This window comes from Pocillopora damicornis, chromosome 4, assembly GCF_964200805.1.
Source record: "Pocillopora damicornis chromosome 4, jaPocDami1.2, whole genome shotgun sequence".
Lineage (NCBI taxonomy): Eukaryota > Metazoa > Cnidaria > Anthozoa > Scleractinia > Pocilloporidae > Pocillopora > Pocillopora damicornis.
The window spans coordinates 20568576-20577618 of NC_142673.1; the positions used below are offsets into that span (position 1 = coordinate 20568576).

Genomic DNA, 9043 nt, shown 5'->3' on the forward strand with positions numbered 1-9043 from the left:
TCAGAGAGAAAAATTACTGCACAGCTGATCTGAAGCTGTTTTGTTGCGATTTATTCAAGAGCAAATGAATTTTAACAGGAACTTTCAACCACCGGCGATATCTCCGCTACCTGGTGACATCTCGTCTGCATCGAACGAGATATCGTTTATAAAAGCTTAGCGAAATATTGCTCCGGCAAATATTAAAGAAATAGAAAACATCAAACTCAATCTTACTTACATCGTCTCTTTACGTCGAGGAGAGAGTCGAAATTAAGAAATGCATCTCTACATCAAATGATGAGAAGGAAACGAACTTATCGAAAAAGAAATTCTTGGAAATTTCTTCTCTTTACAGTACTTTACTGTAACGTAATTAAATCGAAGTAAATTAATCAATTAGATATGCGTATTGCCCAAGTACACATTGCTGTTAGCTCCTGTGTTGTGGGACAATATGACTCTCTTTTTAGTTCCATTAGGATAGTTAACAATGTTAGCAGTGTATGTAATGGCAATATAAATAGCCATGGTAATATTGTAAATAGCGTGAGGGTGGAGACACGGAATAGTGGTTATGTTTTTAAAAAATTGTCGGCAATGTAAGCAGAGTAAACACCGTAGGTGTAAGTAAAATGAGACAAGTTATGTTTTGAGTAACGTTTAGTGTGTTAAAAAAAGTTTGAAAAATAATAATACAAAAAAAGATATCTTGTAAAATTTAAAAAACGATCTCTGGCTAAAACTTTTAAAATACGAGCTTTCGGCTGTTTGCGCTATAGCCTTCAACGGGTAAAATGATAAAAAGGTAAGAAATACTAGGTGTGAAGTACAAAGTAAAAAATTAAAAATGCTGATAACTAAGAATGTTTGTTAAAAAGAATGTTGTATTGTCCGGGCAAAGGACAGGAATTGTTGTCCGCATTGGGAGTTAACTTGGAATGCCACGCTTCTTGTGTTTTTCTTGTTCTAAAACTGCCTTTGTCAATAATAGATGCATTATCAAAGTCTATTGCGTGACTATTGGCCCAGACGTGATTGGAAATTCTTAAGCCTTTTGCCGCGGTTTTCACATTTCTGAGGTGTTCTTTCTTTCTTGTGTTGAAGGCCCCGCCAGTCTCACCAATATAACACCATGAACAGTCACCACAAGGAATTTTATAAACAACATTTGTTTGCGATTCCAACGATGGTCGAAATTTTGGAGCCGGGAACTGTTGTTGGAGGGTGATGAGTGGTTTGTTCACCACTGTGATGTCGTGTTTTTTGAGGACACGAGTCAGAGGTTCTGTTACGCCTTTAATGTATGGAAGAGAGGCGAACGACTTGCGTTATTCGGACGCCTCGACCATCTTGAAAAATGTGCCAACAAGTTCCTCCGGGGACAACACTGTTGAGCGTCGGGTTTTTTTGGCCTGGATGTTTTTAATGAAATTCGATGGATAACCATTAGATTCAAGTGCTGAATAAACTCGATTTAGTTCTCGTTCTTTTCCTTCGGAGGAGTTGGGTAGCTTTAGGGCTCTGTGTAGAAGAGTTGCTGCTGTGCTGGCCTTGTGTTTATTATCATGGTGAGAATTGTAGTCTAGATATCTGTCCGTGTGCGTAGGCTTTCTGTAAACATCGACAGCGATGGTGCCATTTCTACGGGTGACCAAAGTGTCGAGAAAGGAGATCTTATTGTCACTTTCAATTTCGATGGTGAAAGAGATGTTGGCGTCAATTGAATTTAATGTGTCATGGAAAGCTGGCACATTGTCTTTTTTGATGATGCAGAAGCTATCATCGACATAACGTTTCCAGATTTTAGGAGGGACGGATGAACTGTTAATCGCACTTTCCTCGATCTCTTCCATACAGAGATTGGCCACTACAGGGCTGACTGGACTGCCCATAGCGCATCCGTGTACTTGTTTATAGACTCTGTCATTGAACATAAAATAGTTGTTGGACAGGGTAAATTGGAGGAGTGATATTATGTCATTGATGTCCAAATTTGTTCTGGATGGAAGAGAGGCATCCTGTTCCAGTTTGATCTTGATGTAATCACATGCTTTGTCAACAGGGATCGCGGTGAACAGTGATACAACATCGAAGGAAACCAAGACTTCGTTCTCGTCGATCTTGATGTCAGATATTTCTTTGGAAAACTGTAAGGAATTGGCAACAGAGTATCCGTTACGATTTTGAATTGGAGATAGAATATTCGTTAGAAACTTGGACGTGTTGTAGAGGGCTGAGCCAATACAGGTGACAATGGGTCTCAGTGGGTTCCCTTCTTTGTGGTGTTTAACTGAGCCGCGGATCGCTGGTGGTGTGCCGTCGGTTGAGTGAAGTTTACGATAGGTTGGGTCATCAATCTTTTTTTGTCTCTTTAAGGAGAGTAACATGGCATTCAATTCGCGTTCAATCCGGCGGAAAGGTGATATGGAAACTAGCTCATAGGTGGATCTGTCATTGAGCAAAGTCTCCATTTTGCTGTCGTAGTCTGATCTGTCCATGACGACAAAAAAAGATACATCTTTCCCCGGCGACGAGATATAATTTCCGCCAGGCAATAAATCGACGAGGCAACATTACATCGTTTAGTCAATTTTGCTTCAGACTTCTGACTTACATGTCTGTTTCTTACGGGTAAGACTAGGCAAAACAGGAATGGAGCCTGAAACCGCTTCACTCCGTGCCAGAAAGTGGACTTTCGCTGTATCACAGTAAAGAAATTATTTTTTTTAGAATAATCGAGTCACTCTTGTTAAATATTGTGGATTGCCTCGTTTCTTTTAGCTTTGATTCGAAACCCTTGAAGTAGCTGTGCTGCCTTTAGTGTGATTATCTTTTGACTGTGGTGTCGTTTTCATTTTGGGAGGGATCAGAGACGAGAGAAACGATTTGTTTATAATCCTTTTGAAATATGGTATTGAACATTATATCTAATAATGCATTTCTCACCAAAAATCGTTATGGCGATGTATACCACTCAAATGAGGTATCGCGATGACGCACCCCTCGGTCTACGATAATTCGCCAGAAGTATATATTGTGATGCTCTACGATGTATCGTTGTAGCGATATTTCACTGAAACGAGATACCGCAGAAAAGCCCCGATACCTCGTTTATTTATCTCTTTTATGAAGCAACAGAATTCGCGATATATCAACGATATATAGGCAATATCTCTGTAGAATAAGGCGCTATGGTCGACGATAAATCGTAGATTTGCATTACTTTTGCACAGTACCGTATATACTTTCTGGAAGAGTTGATGTAAGAATAATCTCCAATGATTTAATATTCTTTAAAGCCGACGCCATGCTGATGCAGTTCTTACTAACTCTGGAGAAAGCCGTGTCCACATAAGTAGTGCAATGGCAATGCTGAAGCGGGGGATATCCCTCAGGAAATAAATAGTAATCGAATATAACCACGTCTCAAGGTTAAGGACATAGACCGGACGATTAAAACCGACAAAAAAAAAACGTCTCTTAGATATTTGTTTATTTTAAATACCTAAAAGTTGTATCTTACATGAAGCAGAAGTCATAGCCAAGACTAAAATCAGGACTAAACGCTCGTGTTCTTTCTTCAAAACTAATGTTAAGGCATTTTGGCTGTTATATTGGATTCCTTACCGAACATAAGTATTCACGAAATTGACTTTCATGGCAACCTGTATATATGACATGCATGTTAAACTCGAGAGCCGTGAAGCCTCACGGTTCTCTGTTGAGCTCAGTGCCGCATGAAATTCAGTGAATAATAAATTCAGTAGTTTCGTTTCAGTTTGACTTGCAAACGACTGGCTTCTCCTGTTAGTCGGGGCCATTTTTTTCTCATTGCAGGTTCCGTGATGAAAGCAAATTTTTCCATTAGTTTCTGTTGTTGCTAAATTGCAGCGTCAAAATTTATTTGTATTATATTTTCATGCAAAATTTTTACGCATTTGGTCTACATGTGCTAATATCAATTTCTAAAGAGAAATTTTGGGGTATTTTTCATTCCATTTACAATATTTGAAACGCAAAATTACGATCCAAACATAACGTTGATTTACAAGCAACTCATTCAAAAAAATTAGAATAAACCCGACTACACTTCAGACGTTTTCTTTAAATTTAAGTGCAAATACTAAGTGAAGCGGAGAAATATGGATAAGCCATGTCAATAGTTTGATCTACGTTTAAAATGTGTTTTCATCATTTAACGGTTAGAAAATTTACCTGCCACTTAAACACAAGTAAAATTTCAATATTTAAAGGATGATAACTAGTATCTTGTACTACACTTCGGACACAAGACGAAACTCAGTTCTCTGAACCCCTAGTACAAAAAAAGGCGAAGCTAAATGACACAATGGAAAGCTTTAAGCGTGAAGGTGATCTAGCTACCCACCTTCATTGTAATTTTATCTTCCCTATTAGATAGACTTTCCCTTAGTAGTTGTCAATGCTTGTCAGGATGTTGTACACAGACTGATTAAAAAAAAAATACCTCGACCTTAAGTACAAATAGTTTAGTGAGCAAAAGGGCGTGGTCTTTTTTTCCGCAATACTAGTATCTTATTTACCCCCAAAATTAGGGCTCTCCGGGAAACTCCGGTCTCAAAGTCAAACTCCGCATCATCTGAAAGTAGCTTCCTTTCTCAATTTTCAAGATTAGTACAATTGTACAATTGAATCGCCGCACGTTTTGGTTATTAAATATTCTTTTCACTGAGATGAAAATTAAGGTTGCGTTCCTTTGGGAGGATCCGGATTAGGATTTGTGATCCAAGATCAAACAGATCACGAAGCATCAAAGGAACTGAGCTTAAGTTCATCAGATCAGTTACCATGACAGCAGGCGTGAAACTGTGGAGCGCGTCAGCGGAATCGCGCGCTAGATTTAAAAACGAAAACAAGATGGCCGTCGCGGATAGATCAGCTGTTGTTTCGTTAATAGAGGTACTTTCCAGTGATTCATTACTACAAGAAGCGAGAAGTTGTGAAGATGAAGAATACCTATAATTGTTTCTTTTGATAAGGGAGAGGCAGAACCATGTCCGCATTGAGAATTATTTCGAACGTATTAAACCACTCTACAGTGTTTCAGATTTTTAAAGTCATTTTCGGATGTCAAGAACTACATTCAGCTGTTTGGAATGCTTGTTAGCTACTTGCCTAGGTCTGCCTTATGGACAAAGGAATGGGGGCAGACCTACCATTGACTTACAGAAGCAAGTACTGATTACGATATGGATATTTGGCGACCCTGAATGCCTGCAATCAGTGGCCGATCGATTTAACATTACAAAATCGAGTTTATTTCGTGTTTATCGCAGAATTTGTGGAGCAATTGCCAACAATCTTTCCCGTAAATATAAGTTCTGGCGTAGTGGGTAAACAAAAATTGAAAATACCTTTCCAGCACAAGCACAAATTTTTAAAAATACCACTCTGCTCTACGGCCACTTCCATGACTGTATATATCAAATTAAAATTACATGCCTCAGACAATACCAGCTCAACAATTGTTTTGATCATACTTGGAATTAGGAGAGAAAAATTACTGCACAGCTGATCTGAAGCTGCTTTATTCGATTAATTCAAGAGCAAATGAATCTCAACAGGAACTTACAACCAGTGGCGATATCTCCGCCACCTGGTGACATCTCGTCTGCATCGAACGAGATATCGTTATAAAAGCTTAGCGAAATATCATTTCCGGAAATATTTAAGAAATAAAAATATCAAACTCAGTCTTACTTACATCGTCTCTTTACGTCGAGGAGAGAGTCGAAATTAAGAAATGCATTGCTATATGAAATGATGAGAAGGTCACTAAACAGAACTTCTTGGAAATTTACATCAAAGTAAACTAATCAATTAGATATGCGTATTGCCCACGAACACATCATATCTAATAATGCATTACTCACTAAAAATCGTTGTGGCGATGTATACCACTCAAACGAGATATCGTGATGATACACCCCTCGGTCTGTGATAATTCGCTATAGGGATATATTGTGATGCTCTAAGATGTATCGTTGTAGCGATATTTCACTGAAACGAGATATCGCAGGAAAGCCCCGATACCTCGTTGATTTATCTCTTTTAAGAAGCAACAGAATTAGCGATATATCAACGATATGTAGGCAATATCTCTGTAGAATAAAGCGCTATGGTCGACGATAAATCAGAGATTTGCATTATTTTTCACGGTACCGTATATAATTTCTGGAAGAGTCGATGTAAGAAAAATCTCTAATGATGTAATACTCTTTAAAGCCGACGCCATAGTAATTCAGTTCCAACTAACTCTGGAGAAAGCCATGTCCGCATAACTAGTGCTTTGACGACACTGAAGAGGGAACGGGAAATAAATAGTGATCGAATATATATAACCACGTCTCAACGTCGTCCTGAACCGGACGATTGAAACCGGCAAAAATAAAAACGTCTCTTACGTATCTGTTTATTTTGAATCCCTAATAGTTGTACCTTACAGGAAGTAGAAGTCATAGCCAAGACTAGAGTCAAGACTAAACATTCGTGTTCTTTCTTCAAAACTAAGGTTCAGGCATTTTGGCTGTTATCTTGGACTCCTTACCGAGCATAAGTATTCGCGAAATTTACTTTCATAGCAACCTGTATGGATGACATGTATGTTAAACTCGAGAGCATTGAAGCCTCGAATTGAAAACGGGCGGGACGTAAACCAAATCGATAACTAGCTACAGCCGTTCAAGGAGCGTGCCGTTTAATTTTAGAAAAGTTTAAAATTTAATAAACCGCTGTCCATCCTTGTTATTTGGATGCAAGAATGGCTGAGCAGCCAACTAGGGCCGTTATGCATCTCGTTGGTTATTTATCATCTCCTAACCATCGCACGCTCATGGAATTATGGTTAAGTATACTTTTGAAACTAATCTCTTCGCATTTAACTACGTTCACTCCCAGATAGTTGAGACACTTCCACAGAATGACATCTAGCTTTGAGGTTCTTTCTTCCTTTAGCTGGCAGAAAAGGCGTAATTTTTGCGTTTTACATGCGATGGCGACAAGTGCGATTCACACGCTAGAGGAGTAGAGCGAAAAATTAACGTGCAGATGTTTTTGCGCTCCTCCTTTCGCGCGTTGTAATGGTAAACACTACTGGTTAAAGGAGCTTTAACTCGATCGCACGAAAATTAATTGGTTTCTCGACTGAGTTTTTGTATGTCAAAATTTTAGCGCTGGGCCGCGGCGTTTCTGCATTTTTTTTCTATGTTTTATTACCCTATGCCGATCGATTCATGTTAACAACTCAGTTGGTAATGCCAAACTACAACGTTGACAAGGGCAAGAGACGCAGTGGGTGTCACACTCAACTCACAGCATTCTGTCACCTACACTGTTTCCGTTTAAACTTATAATATTAATCCCAACCATTTAAATGATCCGATGAAAATGATCCTATCGATGATTGACGTGATTGTGACTGTTGTCTGGGATAGTGACGTTATCATCAGATTACCATCCAGAACCTCGTGCGTTGTCTGTGTTTTGCATTGCGAAAGGGAGTCATAAAGTCTTTGCGGAGTTGCAATGCGTTTTAATTTTCCAGTGCGTTTATTTCATTCAGGCGTATAAAAAGGACAATCATTAAGATTGTTGTTTTTCCTCCTTTGTAGTTATATTTAGTCTCCATTTCAATTTTCGTCAGTTTTACTTGTTCTCAGTCGTGCATTTGTGCGATTATAATCGTTCAGTTATTTCATTCTTGTTGCTTAGATTATCATTTAAGTTCGTAATTTAGTTGGACGGCATCGAGCATTTGTATGATTATAAATCGTGTTAAATATACCAGAATTGAGCTTGTAGTCCAATGATGTCCTAGTAGACAGAACTTTCAATTCGTGACGGAGAAGGTTGAGTATGAATCACATTAAATTCTTTTAATAAGATAAATTCATCGCGGTGTCTCGCGCCGTAAACTTCTTTTTATTAACAATCTTCAAGAAACTCAGCTACCATCAATTGGGCTGATTTCTGGTTAGGGTAAATTTCTTATATGTTAGATATTTTTGGTGGAGAAATACAAAGATCTAAAGGACAGAAAAATTGAATTTATGATATTTGAAAAAGCCTTTTATCGTTTTTCAAGAGGCCACGACGCGAGGTAGAGGCAAGTTTAAACTATATAAGGTGTGATTAGATCAAAGCCTTAAAACATTTAGCGGATCATCGGTTCATTAAATAGATATTATCAGAGTTGTTAAAAATATTCGACTTCCTGCGCATACATAAGCTTTCTCAGTTTAGATCTCGAAGGTTTGTCTGTGCTTTATCCACATTCTTATATTTGATATCACCTTCGCGTCAATCGAACGTGATACGAACGTGACATCAATGAGGATGCGATAAAGCATATCAATGAGAGTGCGGATAAATCATATCAGTGAGAATACGGAGAAAGCACCGACGAACCGTCCAGGGCTAAATTTAGAAACCTTATCACTGTGCAGGAAGTCGAACATTCTAAACGATTTTGATAACTTGCCGAAAATTTCATTAAACATTATAGCGGAGTTCGCTTTATTTTCTCTCTTCTCCTTTTTTGTTGCTTTCTTAATTTATTTTCGAAAAAAACTAGTGCCCTTCAAAATTTCTCTGCCGTTTTTGTTCTGAAAAAAGGTCAGGGCTTGCCGTTGTGAAAACGTCAGCCGGTGTCACGGTATCACTCTTCATTTATTCAAGCCGGTGTAGCACGACATTAAGAGTGTTTATTTGATTTTGGCAAAACTGCTCGCGCAGTGTTTGTACCATTCCCTTTGCCAAAGCTTCTAGACCTTCCGAGCAGAGAGCACGTGGGGGCTTTTGCAGTGTGGGAAATTTCCGTAGTTTGAATGCAATAAGCTTCACACGAAAAAACCTTATCGGCCGAGGAACCTTTGGAGAGATTTTTTTCTTACGGAATTCCGAATTACACGGTTCCTACAGGCACTTAATTCGCGGGAGAGGGGGAGCAATTGACAGATCCGTTTGATGGCATCTTTTATCAATATCAGTAAAGAAAAAAAGGGGGTCTTCGTCTTCAGGTCTT

The 9043-nt window shown here is 38.7% G+C and overlaps 1 pseudogene; it reads right to left on the reverse strand.

The window, feature by feature from the left end:
- Positions 1 to 772: 772 nt before the first annotated feature.
- Positions 773 to 2426, reverse strand: LOC149047205 (uncharacterized; annotated as a pseudogene).
- Positions 2427 to 9043: the final 6617 nt, after the last annotated feature.